The sequence below is a fragment of the Pinus tabuliformis genome, chromosome 2_1 (assembly GCF_031772625.1).
Source record: "Pinus tabuliformis cultivar Carrire ecotype Pingquan chromosome 2_1, CPIR1, whole genome shotgun sequence".
Classification (NCBI taxonomy): domain Eukaryota; kingdom Viridiplantae; phylum Streptophyta; class Pinopsida; order Pinales; family Pinaceae; genus Pinus; species Pinus tabuliformis.
Window position 1 is genome coordinate 647,838,369 of NC_142299.1, and position 16,371 is coordinate 647,854,739.

The following is a 16,371-nucleotide window of genomic DNA, read 5'->3' on the forward strand; positions in this document are numbered from 1 at the left end:
AAGGAACTTCCCAATCCATAAAATCCTTATTGTAATTGGTATTCCAGATGGTTCTTGAAGAGTTGTCCTTTTAAAGAAATGAGACCACACAGGACCAAGTGGACTCAGTCCAGGATAGGGGGAATAAGTATAGCAACCAATGGTGTTCTTACCCTAGACAAGGTGGGGAAAGGATCAAAGAAAGAATTTTCACTTGAAGGTGTTGATTTGATCCTTTGAGGTACTAGCCTTGGGGATGGTAAGGCAAAGTTTGATCCGGAACTAGGGTTTGGCTTTTCTCCCAACTCCACCATCAGAATGGCTTCAAAATTAGAGGAGACCTTGAGGAAACACCAGCGCAAGAGACCCTAGGAGATCGAACTTTTTGGAGGGCTAGCTTGTCGAGAAATTGATGCCCTAGGTGCCCCAACTTGGCTTGACCTGGAAGAAGGTAAAGGAATGTGATTTTTGGTGACCACCTTTGGTAAATCAATGCCTTAATCTTTGGGAGAGTGGAGTCTATGATGAATATGAGTAGGATTTCTTCCCAGTAAAGGGGGCCTCAAGACCACTTCGCTAGCCTTTTAGGTCAAAGAGAAGCGATCTTGCATCTTTTATACTTCAATGTGCAAAGGAAATGGCTTATCAAGATCAAATTATTTAATAGAATTATCCCTAGGAGATTTTGTTCATATTACATGGCCCATACATTAAGAGATGTTGTAATGGAGACAAAATTCCGCAATTTTAAGCAGTAAATGCATGCAACAATTAGCCATAGAACAACGAAAATCCCAGTCCAATGTATGTGACAAAGTAAAACAAGAATAACGTTAAAAACGTGTACTTACATGTAATAAAATATATCCAGCCATTCACAATTGAAAAGAGAAGAGCTCCAAGAGAAGATAAACCAATATCCACACATCAAAATTCATCTATAAAGCTCCAATTCATCTTCTAGAAAAAATGCGAAATTATCAAGAGAGAGAAAAGATCCAATCCAAAGTGATGATCAACAAATGAGCTCATTTCACTTGTATTTATACACAACTTAGGAGTTCGAATTAGCTTCATTAGCCTACATAAGCCCCAAAAATAAAACAATGTTGTAATAATTCAACTTTTTGGTGACAAGCCCACCAAACTAGCTCATAAATGAAAAAGTAAGTCTCTCAAGAGGTCAAATACTATGCATGTTGTAGGACTCTCTAAGAGGCCTAACGAGGTCCATGGGTGCCACTATGAAGAATATGACTCTCAAAAAGTAAGTCTCTCAAGAGGTCAAATACTATGCATGTTGTAGGACTCTCTAAGAGGCCTAACGAGGTCCATGGGTGCCACTATGAAGAATATGACTCTCAAAAGTAGTGGACAAGGGGTTGGCTCCTTGTAATAACCTGTGGTGCTCTAAATGACATGTGGGGGCACACAAGTGTCCTCATGGGTCTCCAAACAAATCGAAGATGCTCGTAGATCACCTAGAAGGGCTAGGATGACATGTAGGTGGTGCCACATCATCGTGCAAGGCATGGATGATCTGTCTGCCAGTGTATGTGGTAAATCTGAGGCCAGCTGGGCATGATGAATCAGGTGCATCTTCCTCGTCGAATAAGTTAACCACGAGCAATCTTTGAATGGCTGTGGGGATCCATGGAGTGTTGTCTGTTGCTGTGGAGGCCCATGGCTCTCAACGCACATCCTACAAGTGCCAATGTAGCCGTCTGCAGGATTAGAACCCCATATAGGGAGACCAAACCCAAAATGGAGACCATATGCAATTTTGCATAAGATTTAATGCGTCCCCTACCCTTCTAGTATGACTAGTCATTAGAGAAATCGAGTAAATGAGCTTACCAAATCATGGACCATAGGTGGGGACTTCATAATGTCATGCCCTTCCATAATGTTCTTTGGGATGTGCCATTATCTCCTAATCTCCAAATGGGATTAACCAATAATCCTATTAGGTGGTTTCTACTTCTAAAGGGGATGATATAGTTAGGGTACATCATTCAAAAGGCAGTGGCATCTGAAAGATATGTGAATGAAGTAAGGGATGAAAAGGGGTAGCCCTGGGTCACATGCTAGGGTACAAGGGTAGCTAATAAGAGGGAAGCCTACACTTGGGTTTATAATGTATAGGAGGGAGCAATCGTGGTACATGAGGTGCCTTGACCTTGATTTTTCCACCCTTATTTATATGCCTTTTGCCTTTTTATGATTTTCTTTAATTAACTGCTTGGGGCTCGAGAGGTGAGAGCTTGATGTATAAGATATAGCAACGAATACCCCCTTTTAATGGTGGGATGATTCATTGCCCACTAGGGGTTGGGACAAACATGGGTTCCTATATGATGAAGGAGGTTCATAGAACCTATAGGAACCAGGGTGATGGCCATGATGATAGGGTAAAGCTCATGTATTGGCTTTTGCCCACGTGCTAAATGTGTTTGTCCCCACCATTTTTTTCATTTTGTGGTACATTTTTTTGTTGAATGTGGCCATGTATGCTTTTATCATTCTTGTTAGCTGCATCAACCTTAGGGGAAGGGGTGAGCTAACCCTATGTGGACCTAGTGGAGGAATGTGGACCCAAGTGGGAGAAATGATGAATGGGGTAATAATGAGTGGAAAGGAGGTAATATAAGCAGATAAGGGAGTGATACCACACAACCAAAATCGGGCTTTTCTGTGAAATGCCATCCCTAAAGTCAAATGGTCAGTAAAAGAGATCCCACGGGACTAGAATCCAAGGTTAATATCCAATAGGGGTCTAGGGGACGAGCACAGACCTAACCCGTTCTTTCCATTGAATCCCCCCCATTAATCCATACCCAGAAGTGTCCATGATAAGCAAACTACAATACTCAATTACCAAATGACAAGTCATATCTTTAGATTCGGGAGGCCCACCTTCAAACATACGACCATGGCAGATGGGTGAGGGACCACAAGGTTGGCTTAGGTGGCAGAGAAATGGCACAATGAGCTAGCTGGTGGTTGCAAGGGGCTGCTGGCTGCTGGCTAAGGACCATTTTGGAGAAAAACATTCTCTTAGGGATATCACCTAGAAAATGGTGGGTGACATCTAGCTCCAACTGGGACGTGGTCTCTCTCGAAGTGGCGAAGCTACTCAAATGGGAGGTCACGAGAACTCCAACAATATCTTGGTCACTGTAGACTTGTCACCTACACATATAATAGATGGAAAGACACGGGGCAACATGCTTTCACGGCGTCTTGTGATTGCCAATGCTATATGTTAGGCTATAAAATCAACAGAAAATAAAACATGCAGATATGCATCTGTCTACCATGAGAAATATCATATGACATTAGTTCTAATGTGAAAATGAGCATGCAATGCATCCTACCCTAACATGAATATGACAAGCTATTATCAAGTGTAATCACAAAGCTAGTGTAACCAACATATCATCAAGTGAATATAAATATGCCTGCCTATATTGTTACTCATGCAACAAATCCCAAAGCGAGTGCAAACCCAAACACATGGAGGATGTTGTGGGCGGTAGGTGGGAAAACATGATCTCCATCTGAGGAAAAGGGAAGTCCTAGGAGAAAGGAAATAGGTCAATCTAGAGGTCTTGGGCTTTCCTTCTAGGTACACAATGGTGGAATGAATGATTACTCTCAAGAACTCCTTATCACAATCATTGTCTATAATATTATGCTTTGTAGATGCCACAAGGTTGTGATGAGAGGGGAACGAAGGGTTAGGGAAATAATGGGTGCAACAAATAGGTCACTCAATGTGATGGTCACATCAGAGAGGGGAGGTTGCGGAGTGATCATAATCCTGATGATGGGTCAAAGGGATAAAGTATATTCAATGAAGGGTTCCTTCTTGACACCATATTCAGAAAGGGGAAAAGGGGCATGTTCACTCGAGGTTATACCAAAAGGGATGAGGGACTTACTTGAGGAAGACTCAAGGTGATGAGCAAGAGGGAAAGGCAAAGGGGAGGGTGAAGTGTCATATTCAACGGGTTTTCCTTCCCCACAATCTAAAGGCTCAAGTGATTTGAATACATAATCATAAGGTGGGTAGGTAAGAGCCTCGTTGCTTTCCTCATTATAAGCATCAAAGATTGGGCTTTCATTAAAAGGAGAGTCAAAGATTGGGCTTTCATTAAAAGGAGAGTCAATCACTTCCATCAAAGATTGTCCTTCATGCAAGGGAAAATAATAATTCTCCTTCCCAAGGGTATCAATGGAGATGTCATCGCAAGTAATGCTCGGGATAAAGGAAAAACCAATCTCAATCTCATCTTCTTTGTCAGTATCATAAATGGGAGCACAATCAAATTGAGGCCCAACAATCTCCCATTTCTCCTTTTCAATGTGGAAATAATCTCCAATGTCATCTTCCAAGGAGCTCATGGGATCACCTTCCTCAAGGTTCTCAAAAGGAGAGTCATCAGGAGTGATACCCTTGAGAAAGGTAAGTTCAGTCTCAGCCTTACTTTCCATAGCCTCATTCTCCTCAACACGTGTTGTCAGAATCATCTTGTCCATCCCGAGGCCCCAATGAGGGCTCATTTTCGAGCTTCTCAAGGTCATCTTTATCTTGGTTGGTTGATAAGCGAGACCCCTCTTCTTCTCTCTTCTCTTGAAGAACAATGGCTAAGGTATTTGTTACATGATACACTTCTAGGGGGAGAGCATTAGTGGGGTTCTCTTTATATTCACATTTCATCTTATGAAGCTTCACCTCTTCATCATATAAACGGGAGAATACTTCATTAGAATTACATTCCCTTACTAACCCCCTACATGACCTACTATATTCATCTATTCTTTCTTGTGTGATTTGGAGGCTTCCGGGATTGAACTCTTTGTCATCCTCAAAGGATATGTCTTTCACTTCACTGATATTCGCACCCAATTCCATAACCGATATTTGCTCATCATCCTCATTTTCTTGGTCATCCTGGTCATCCAAATCCTCATCTGGTAATGAGCCAAATTTTTCCTTGATCTTGTGAGACAATGAATTAAATGCTCTAGTATAATAGGAAAGCTCCAAGAAGAGATAATCTATGGGCCCTTCTTCATATTCCTTCCCTATGTTGTCGAGGTTTGACCTGTGCTTGTTATAAAAATTGAGTATGAAGTCCTCGTTCTTGTGCTTTATCAAATAATCACAAATCTCAGACCATGAATCTAATCTTTCCCATAGGTCTTGTTCTTCTTCGGGGCTAATGTCGTGGATACTTTCCTTAACCATTTTTCATGATATTGCATATAATGCGAGAATGGAGTCGCCAAGGTGAATTAAAATGCCTTCACAAATGCCTGCTTCACCCTACAAGCACCTTTGAAGTTCAATGAGGAAATAAGACTTCATTCCTCCAATGGAGTCGTCAAATGATATATCAATAATGTCATATGGGGAACAAAGCACACATATCGCGTCCCCGGCAACAACGCCAAAATGTTACCGCTCAAACTAACAGGGGACCTAAAGGGGATCCTTAAAGGGAAAATGCTAGGTCAAGGGCAACAAATGGAGACTTATCCCACTGTCACCTTAGCTAAGGCTCCCTTCTATTTACGGACTTTCACCGATGGGAGGAGACCTGATATATTATGGAGTCACCGATGAAGGATAAGTCAATGAATTGATGTGGAGTGACCCAAACAATCCCTTTCCCAAAAGAGTTAGAAAGATAAGGCTTGCTTGCTTCCTAAGCAAAGTACAAAGTCTTCTAGGGACAGGACGAGGATATAAGGTTAGGTTTATGGGATATGACTTATGAAGGAACTTCCCAATCCCTAAAATCCTTATTGTAATTGGTATCCTAGATGGTTCTTGAAGAGTTATCCTTTAAAAGCAATGAGACCACACAAGACCAAGTGGACCCAGTCTAGGATAGGAGGAATGAGTATAGCAACCAATGATGTTCTTACCCTAGACAAGGTGGGGAAAGGATCAAAGAAAGAATTTTCACTTGAAGGTGTTGATTTGACCCTTTGAGGTACTAGCCTTGGGGATGCTAAGGCAAAGTTTGATATCTCGAAGCTAGGGCTTGGATTTTCTCCCAACTCCACCATCGGAATGGTTTCAAAATTGGAGGAGACCTTGAGGAAACACCAGCGTAGGAGACCCTAGGTTATTGAACTTTTCGGGGGCTAGCTTGTTAGGAAATTGATGCCCTAGGTGCCCCAACTTGGCTAGACCTAGAAGGTGCATGAATGTGATTTTTGGTGACCACCTTTTGGTAGATCAGTGCCTTAATCTTTGGGAGAATGGAGTCTATGATGAATGTGAGTAGGATTTCTTGTTTCCCAGTCAAAGAGGCCTCAAGACCACTTTGCTAGCCTTTTATATTTCAATGTGCAAAGGAAATGGCTTACCAAGGTCAAATTCTTTGATAGAATTACCCCTAGGAGATTTCGTTCATATTACATGGCCCATACATTGATAGATGTTGTAAAAGAGACAAAATTCCACAATTTTAAGCAGTAAATGCATGCAATAATTAGCCCTAGAACAACGAAAATCCTAGCCCAATGTATATGACAAAGTAAAACAAGAATAACATTAAAAGCATGTGCTTACATGTAACTGAATATATCCAAACCATTCACAATTGACAAGAGAGAAGCTCCAAGAGAAGATAAACCAATATCCACACATCAAAATTCATCCATAAAGCTCAATTTCATCCTCTAGAAAAAAGTGTGAAATTCTCAAGAGAGAGAAAAGATCCAACACAAAGTGATGATCAACAAATGAGCTCATCTCACTTGTATTTATACACAACTTAGGAGTTCGAATTAGCCTCCTTGGCCTACATAAACCCAAAAATAAAATAATTTTGTAATAATAATAGTTTGGAGATTTTTGTAGTGTAATTTTTGGGATTGAGAGATCGGAAATACCACAATCTGCATTTTTATGTCTACGTTTCGAGTGTAGAACAAGACTCGGGATAGATTCAGTCCTAAAGACAAGTCTTGTTCTAGACTCGAAATGTAGACATAAAAATGCAGACTGTGGAATTTCTGATCTCTCAATCCCAAATGTTGTAATAATTCAACTTTTTGGTGACAAGCCCACCAAACTAGCTCATAAATGAAAAAGTAAGTCTCTCAAGAGGTCAAATAATAATCTATGCATGTCGTAGGGCTCTCTAAGAGGCCTAATGAGGTCCATGGGTGCCACAATGAAGAATAGGACTCTCAAAAGCAGTGGACAAGGGGTTGGCCCCTTGTAATAACCTGTGGTGCTCCAAATGACATGTGGGGGCACACAAGTGTCCTCATGGGTCTCCAAACAAATCGAAGATGTTTGTAGATCGCCTGCAAGGGCTAGGATGATGGTGTAGGTGGTGCCACATCATTGTGCAAGGCCTGGATCATTTGCCAAGTGTATGGTGTAAATCTGGGGCCAGCTGGGCATGATGGATCAGGTGCATCTTCCTCATCTAATAAGTGAACCACGAGCAATCTCTGAATGGCTGTGGGGATCCATGGAGTGTTGTCTACTGTTGTAGAGGCCTATGGCTCTCAACGCACACCCTACAAGTGCCAATGTAGTCCTCTAAAGGATCAGGACACCGTATAGGGAGACTAAACCCAAAATGGAGACCATCTACAATCTTGCATAAGATCCAATGTGTTCCCTAGCCTTCTAGTACAATAATTCATTAGAGAAATCGAGTAAATGAGCTTACCAAATCATGGAGCACATGTGGGGACTTCATAATGGTCTGCCCTTCCATAATGGGCTTCAAGATGTGCCAGTGTCTCCTAAAATTCAAATAGGGTTAACCAATAATCCTATTAGGTGGTTTCTACTTCTAAAGGGGATGATATAGTTAGGGTACATTCTTCAAAAGGCGGAGGCACGTGACAAATATGTGAATGAAGTAAGGGATGAGAAGGGGGTACCCTTGGGTCACATGATGGGGTACAAGGGTAGCTAATAAGAGGGAAGCCCACACTTGGGTTTATAATGTATAGGAGGGAGCAATCGTGGTACATGAGGTGCCCCAACCTTGATTTTCCCACCCTTCTTTATATGTCTTTTTCCTTTATATGGTTTTCTTTATTTAACTGATCGGGGCTTGAGGGGTGAGAGCATGATGTATAAGATATAGCAGTGAATACCCACTTTTAATGGTGGGGTGGTTCATTGCCCACCAGGGGTTGGGACAATCATGGGTTCCTATATAATGAAGGAGGTTCATAAAACCTGTGGGAACCAAGGTGATAGCCATGATGATGGGGTAGAGCTCATGTATTGGCCTTTGCCCACGTGCTAAATATGTTTGTCCCGACCATCTTTTGCATTTTGTGGTACATTTCCCTGTTGAATGTGGCCATGTATACTTTTATCTTTATTTTTAGTTGCATCAACCTCCGGGCTTCATTCCAGGCCGGAGCCAAGGTGTGGGAAAGTAAAGGGGTGAGCTAACCCTATGTGGACCCAGTGGAGGAATGTGGACCCAAGTGGGAGAAATGATGAATGGGGTAATAATGAGTGGAAAGGGGGCAATATAAGCAGATAAGGGAGCGAGACCACACAACCAAAATCGGGGTTTCTCGTGAAATGCCATCCCTAAAGCCGAATGGTCAGTAAAAGAGATCCCATGGAACTAGAATCCAAGGTTATATCCAAAAGGAATCTAGGGGACAAGAGCATAGACCTAACCCATTCTTTCTACCCAATCCCCCCATTAATCCATGCCCAAAAGTGTCCATGATAAGCAAACTACAATACTCAATTACCAAATGACAAGTCATATCTTTAGGTTCGAGAGGCCCACCTTCAAACATATGATCATGGAAGATGGGTGAGGGACCACATGGCTGGCTCAGATGGTCGAGAAATGACACAATGAGCTAGTTGGTGGCTGCAAGGAGTTGCTTGCTACCGGTTGAGGACCATCTTGGAGAAAATTTTTCTCTTAGGGATATCACCCACAAAATGGTGGCTAACAGGGTTTAGAAGAGAAACATGTATTGTTTCCATGGTTTCCCCCTTAGTCTTGGCCTAGATTTGTTGAGTATATTTTCTTCTATTTTAGAAACTTCTACAATATCTACCAATCTAGAAATTCCAACAAATAAAAAGGGGACTTATATCCCAAATCAATTTCAAAAGTTCAGAGAAAATAGCGGGCTTTTGATTCTAAAGAATTTATTTCAAAGAAGATCCTTTAAGACTTGTTTTCCACTAAAACTTGAGGGACTGGTCATGCCTCTCATTTGAAGGGTAGACTATGCAAGAAACTTATTTCTATTTGCCACCTAGCCAAAAGCAATAAACTTTGGCTAGCCTCAACTCTTCCAAAAGGAATATTTTTCTAGGTTGTTGTGACTCCTTTAACCCAATTGGTAGCCTTCCTTTACTATGAAGTATTTTCCTTCCATCTTCCAATAGAGTTGATCTTTAACTGGTTTGAAAATGTTCTCCTCTTCTTTAGGATCTTCTCTCAAACATGCTTTTTCTTCAGCTTCCATTGTATTGGCCATTGGTTTGGTGTTTTTATCATTCTTTTACAAAACCTCTCTCCCATCTCTTATTTCACGTGTCTTCCCAATAATATTTGATTTTAATCAATCCTTGTTCTTTTAATGATTGTCTTGCTCTACTTAAGACAAATTCTTTCAAAGCAAAGTGGCTTTAACATCGATTATTTCAAAATTGCCCTTGGGAGCAATTTCAAATAACCCATAAGTAGTGATTGGTAAGTAATTTTTTTTTTAAATACAGTTCCACAAAGTAGAATCTTTAGGAAGAGGATCTCTTACCCCTCGTCTAGAGTGATGCTTAAATATGTGATTTTCATCACATATTACAGAGATTCACAGGATGATAACTTCATGAGGATGTTAGTTGAATTGGGTTTCTTGAGTAATTTGAATTGGAGGAGACCCATTTCTCCCTTGTGATGGATTGTCATGGCTCCATTTTGTCTTCATGATTGCACATCTTTAGTTGACAGATCAACCTGTTGGTGGATAGTTGTTAAAATTGGCAACTAGGACCAAATCCCACTTTGGACAACTCCTTTGAGGAAGATAATTGTGGCATTGAATTCCTCTTTTCGAGAGGACCAAAATCGACCGAAAGATCACCAAATTTGGATAAGGAAACATATTTATTTATTCAAAAGAAATTTAACAAGTCATGATCTTATCAAGGCGAGAAAAATTGAAATTTTGAAATTTAAATTTGCCTCCAAATGTCAAGGTCGGCTTCTCCTTCATAAGGTCAAATCATCATGTCTAATGGTATATAAGAGGCATCCTCCAACCTCATATCTACATCATCAAATTAGCTCTCACATATATTTGAGGTAGCCAAGTTCAAAAGAAGGACGCAAGAGTGTTTTTGGGTTTCCTATTCTGTCACAAGGGCGCAGCTACTTATGAGAAATAATTGCAGGAACTGAAGGAATTTCTGGGCAGTTTGTATGGGCCTTCTTATCGCTTCAGAACCGGATTCTTCAAGCCGCAACAATCTGAAGGAACAACGCAATTAATCTAAGGTTTCTTCTTGTGATTGGTACATGGTTGCCTATATCCCTAGGTATTCAAGTAGACGTCATGGGATTGGTCCACTATGAGAAGGATGCATTTTTTATTTAGGGTTGTTGGTATGCTCCTCATTCTCAGAAGTTATTAGATCCTTTATTGGCAAGACGTCTTCATTGTACTCTCTCTCTCTATTGAACCTTCGATATTAATAAAAGAAGAATTGAGAAAGGGTTTTCCCCATTTTGGGGTTTTTCCCTGGCTTGTGCCAATTACTATGTTCTTTTATCTTGGCTTGTCTTCTGCATTCATGTTCTTTCATCAGTTACTACTATAATATAATGATTGATGTGATTGCTAATGGATTAATGTAATAATTAATGAGTTCATGAAGTATCTGACCTCAACAAAGAACATGTTAACCTAAAATTAACATGGTATCAGAGCCTGGTGAGGACAAGCCCAAGCAAGAAAGAATGCAATCTCTAGGTAGTTTGTCTTCCTCCTCTAATTCTCTGGATCAATCAATATTTGATAGCTAATGAACAGATAAGGATTTTTAAGTGAATGTGGTATCTTTTTGAACTAGTAAGATGTTTGCTATGGCTTCAATTGTATCACATAGTTTTTCAGAAAATTGAAGAAAGACATTCACATCAATTACCAGTTCATGAGAATATGTAAGATTATAACAGTGGAGCTTCTGCACTCACATTGAAACCACCCTTCCGCCATCTCAGGAAGGCCATACGTGGATTGGAAGCTTGACATTGGTCGATATCAGCTATCATAACTTTCAGGAGTTGCTTTATGGAAGAGATACGTAATATCACTCTATTTTGCCATAGTTACTATGGCTATAGTTGCGAGCTTTTTTTTTGGGTCCATCATCTGGGATTCATTTTGCAGGCTTTCTTGTCCAATGAAGTTTTTTGAAACATGATCTCGTCCAGATCAAGGCTTAGAAACTCCAACTCTGCGGCCTTGAATATCTATCCTTTGCGGCACAGTTTCTGAGCGGGATGCAAGGGTTTCTTTTTGGTTTATAAGTTTCAAGGGTTTTCGTTGGGCCACTGATTCAGATCAGCGGAGGAGTAAAGGGATGGTTGATGCGAAAACAAGGCCAAGCTATTTCTGTGAGCTATCGGATTAGAAGGTGTCCAAGGCTGAGAATCATTTCCAAGTGAAATGCGACAGTCTTTGCTTGCCATTGTTTGTTTTCATTCCATAATCTTAGGCATTGAAATCAAAGAAGAAAGAAATTGATTATGTTTATTTTCCTTGTTCTTAACACGAAATATATTTTAGAGATGATACAAAGCTGTGCACTATTTATCAGAGGGGTCACTGCCCTCGGCAAAGTTGTTCATTTGCTCATTGTGATGCTGATCCTTTGTGATTTTCTAGTCCTAATTGTTGCAAGTAGATGTAATCATCAGAGCGATGATCTAAAAGGCAACATAGACAAACTCACTCTCCTCTCCCGCAAGGGATGCCAAGGGGCATCAGCCATATGTAGATCAGAGATCTTTACCTCATGATAGGAGTCATAGTCCATCAAGGTCACCGTCTAGAAGCAGTAAGAGGAGGGAGAGGAAAGAGACAGAGGTTGGACAGGCATCTTGGTGATTAAGTGATGATACCGATCATGGCAATACAAAAGAAATCAAGTCTCCATATGCTAGTTCAAGAGATGCATTTGAAGAATAAGAGATCAATGCGCTTAATGACCAGAAAGGTGACCTAGAGGCTCAGATCCAAAATAAAGAAGTTCATCAAAGCACATCTTCATTTTGTTCGGGCACAGGAGGATGTGAAACGATCACAAGATCGGTTGCAAAATCTGGTAGATGAGTTTCCATCAGGAAAAACTTCAAGTCATATTCACCGCATTAAAAACTCTAATGTCAATATAGAATCAAATCATCCAATTCAGAAAGGGTTAGAATCTAACTGAAGCTGCAGACACAAAGAAAGAGGATATTATTGTCAAATTCAGTGACGCAGATGCTAATGAATCTGTACAGAGGAATTCGTCCTTCCACAACAATATTGAAGCAGTGAAGTTTATTGGTCAACATAGAAGTATTTCGGACAAGGTCAACAAATTAGAGGAGACCAGTTTATTAGTGAACTCGATTCATAGACTGCAAGCATTAAATGATAAGGATGGAAAACTGATAACCAACGAGTCTGAGGATAATCCTAAGTTCTAACAAAGGCAAGAATAGAGAAGGTTCTCTTTCTTCGATTAGTGTACCGGAAGAGAAGGTGAAAGGATGGGATGCAGGATTTTGTCTTCCCTCTATTGGCGTGGCTGCACATGGTAAAGATGGGCATATCAAAGTTGTTGATATTGATAACTGACACTCAAAAAGAGAATGTTAGCATCATATATTCACTCAACACATGGAAAGCATTTCTAATAAAGTTTTATCCACTGGAAACTGTTTCTGCCAATCATTACAATGAGTAACTTGATGACAGTCTCCCGAGGACAATGGCAGCCTTGATAACTTCCTCTTGATGGCAGTTATGTATTCATGAGTCTTTGATGAAGGATAATAATTTCTCTAAAAAATATTCTAGTGATGCTTATGGACAGTAAGACAGTGCGCCTACATACCTTATGTGGTCTATTGTCAGTAAAACCAAGACCTTCCTGATAATGTATCTAGCGATCAAGTGAAACAGTAACATTGTTGATGATAAAGTAAGGGACCTAATAAATTGTGACATGTGATTGAACTTGGGTTCATATAGTTGTACCATGATCTTGTAACGTGAAGACATAACAACTTGTTAAAGAGACACAGAAAGCAACAGAGAGAGAGCATAATAATTCAAGGTCAAAATTGACCTGAATCTCTCAAGGAGGAATAGTCTTCCTGGAAGTATGAAGACCTAGAGCTATCAATCCAGGATAGAACTTTGTTCCAGTATTATATACAATATCGTTACAGTCCGTAGCTATGGTGATATATTGTAACTCAAGTAACTTGATAGTCTTGTTCACAACTTCGATTGTGAACAAGACAGATGTAAATCTTGGACATCTTATTTTTCTGAAAGGTTACCTATTATAAGCTACAGGGATCTGCCAAAAAAAAAGAAATTGAAACACCCTTGATAAGTAATGCAACTCACCTGAAGCTTTCATTCTTGAAGAGCATCTAGGAGGAGTGCTTGACAGATTCCATGCCTTGACAAGCATGAGAAGCAGAAGACTCTGAGTTAGATATCTTAGTTGCATTAAGCCAGGATCTTATGAAGAATGGTTCTATAGATATGAATGCCCGAATGAGAAAGACTCCTCATCATGGATTGGGAAATTTGATGTGTTGGTAGTTGCCTTCTAACAATAAAGGATAATACAACTATGATCATGATGATTCTTCATAACTTTCCTCTTTTACCTGAAGTTGTTTCCTTGTGCAACGTCTCATCTCTCATATAGGAAGCTCATGATCACCTTAAGCAAGGCTTCAGAGGGAGCTATAAAATCTCCGATGACTGTTTTTGTCCAATGGTTTTTTTAATGGAAGCAAGTCATGACAGCTGAGTTTGATAAACTGCATACAAGCTGCATGATTATGTCTGAATAATTCTAGCACATGGGCCAAAGGATTAATAGACAATTGCAAATAGCTTGATGTCTATATTTTGAGCAAGCTTACTTTCCCAATATTCAGAGGGAGATGTAAGTTTATCTTCCTTCAGAAAGAAGTTGGGAGTCATGGAAAGACCCTACTATGAGGGTTCTTTATTGAGCATTGAGCTCTGGGAGCTCTTGAGGACTTGAGGTACTTCTTGAAGCTATGAGCGACCATAGGGTGAGTTGTTCACCTTCCCCTATAGGTGTGCTATGTTCAGGGTGAGTGGTTCACCTTCCGCTATGATTGACAACGCACGTGTGTAGGGTGAGTGGTTCGCCTTCCCCTACTATTGATGACATATGCATAGGATGAGTGGTTCACCTTCTCCTATGGAATATGAGCAGGATACATGGTTCACCTTCTCCTGTGGACACCCCAGTGATAGATGCATCTAAGCATTTGCTGGTTGTCACGTCTGGATATGTCGATGGGACATGGTTCATCCTTTCCCCACATGTAGGATGCTCATTCCCTACAATTATTGGTTGACATGTCGATGGGACATGGTTCATCCTTTCCCCATGTGTAGGATCCTTCCTATGATTGATTATTGTGACTTGTGTTTGTAAGATGTGGTTTGTCTTTTCCCTACATGTGATTGTAACTTGTGTTTGTAGGATGTGGTTCATTCTTTCCCTACTCTCAGTGATTTGCATATGTAGGATGTGGTTCGTCCTTTCCCTACGTGTGGTTGTGAGCAGGATGTGATACATTCTTTCCCTGTTATTGATTCAGTATCATCCTACCCATGTAGTCCGAGACACATGGGAAGTACCCCTCATCTAGCCAATGTGTTGGGAAAAGTGATTAGGGACCATAGCACTACTGATGGACGTGTTGGGTACTGCCATACTCCCTATGACTAGGATGCTTGGTGTTCTTCAACTTGATCTGGGATCAAGTCTGATTGAGGTTTTACCTCTGGACTAACTTTTGTCAGTGGAGAGTGGTAAGGTCTTCTAACTCACTCTCAATCAATTCTTCTTCATTGTGACTTCAGTGTTCAACAGAGAAGAGTCGAGATACATAGATGGTTCATGATGGCATGATGATCAGTGACATAGCTGTTGGTTTGTCAGGTGGGATTCTCCCTAGTTGAGAGGGAGTGTTAAAATTGGAAACTAGGGCCAATTCCCACTTTGGACAGCTCCTTTGAGGAAGAGAATTGTGGCATTGAATTCCTCTTTTCGAGAGGACCAAAATTGACCTAAAGATCACCAAATTTGGATAAGGAAACATATTTATTTATTCAAAATAAATTTAACAAGTCATGATCTTATCAAGGTGGGAAAAATTGAAATTTAAATTTGCCTCCAAATGTCAAGGTCGGCTTCTCCTTCATAAGGTCAAATCAACATGTCAAATGGTATATAAGAGGCACCCTGCAACCTCTTATCTACATCATCAAATTAGCTCTCACATAGATCTGAGGTAGCCAGGTTCAGAAGAAGGACGCAGGAGTGTTTTTGGGTTACTTATTCTGTCACAAGGGCCAAGATACTTATGAAAAATAATCATAGGAATTGAAGGAATTTCTGGGTAGTTTGTATGGGCCTTCATGTCACTTCAAGACCGGATTCTTGAACATCAAATAAGGCCAAGTTTGGGTGTAGCCTTTGTCATGTATTACTCCAAGTAAGAAGGGGTTTTGTGCTAGTTCCATGTCTAAGTTTTGGCCACATGATAGAAGCTGCTACAAAAACAGATTGAATCACCTATTTTAGGGGTCATAATGCCTAGTGAGGCTCTTCTCTTCAAGCCACAACAATCTGAAGGAACAACACAATTAATCTAAGGCTTCTTCTTGTGATTGGTACAAGGTTGCCTCGATCCTAGGTCTTTGAGCGGACGTCATGGGATCGGTCCATTATGAGAAGGATGCCTTTTTTATTTAGGGCTGTTGGTATGCTCTTCATTCTCAGAAGTTATTAGATCCTCTATTGGCAAGACGTCTTCATTGTACTCTCTCTCTGTTGAACCTTTGATATTAATAAAAGAAGAATTGAGAAAGGGTTTTCCCCATTTTGGGGTTTTTCCCTGGCTTGTGCCAATTACTGTGTTCTTTTATCTTGGCTTGTCTTTTGCATTCATGTTCTTTCATCAGTTATTGCTATAAGATAATGATTGATGTGATTGCTAATGGATTAATGTAATAATGAATGAGCTCATGAAGTATCTAACCTCAGTAAAGAACATGTTAACCTAAACTTAACAATAGTTG

The 16,371-nt window shown here is 40.3% G+C and overlaps 1 protein-coding gene and 1 pseudogene across 2 annotated transcripts in view; one reads left to right on the forward strand and one right to left on the reverse strand.

Moving 5' to 3' along the window:
* Positions 1 to 16,371, reverse strand: part of LOC149202248 (uncharacterized) — a 207,304-nt gene that overhangs the window by 8,441 nt on the left and 182,492 nt on the right. The gene's annotated exons all lie outside the window — the stretch shown is intronic.
* Positions 5,262 to 12,970, forward strand: LOC149202249 (zinc finger CCCH domain-containing protein 13-like; annotated as a pseudogene).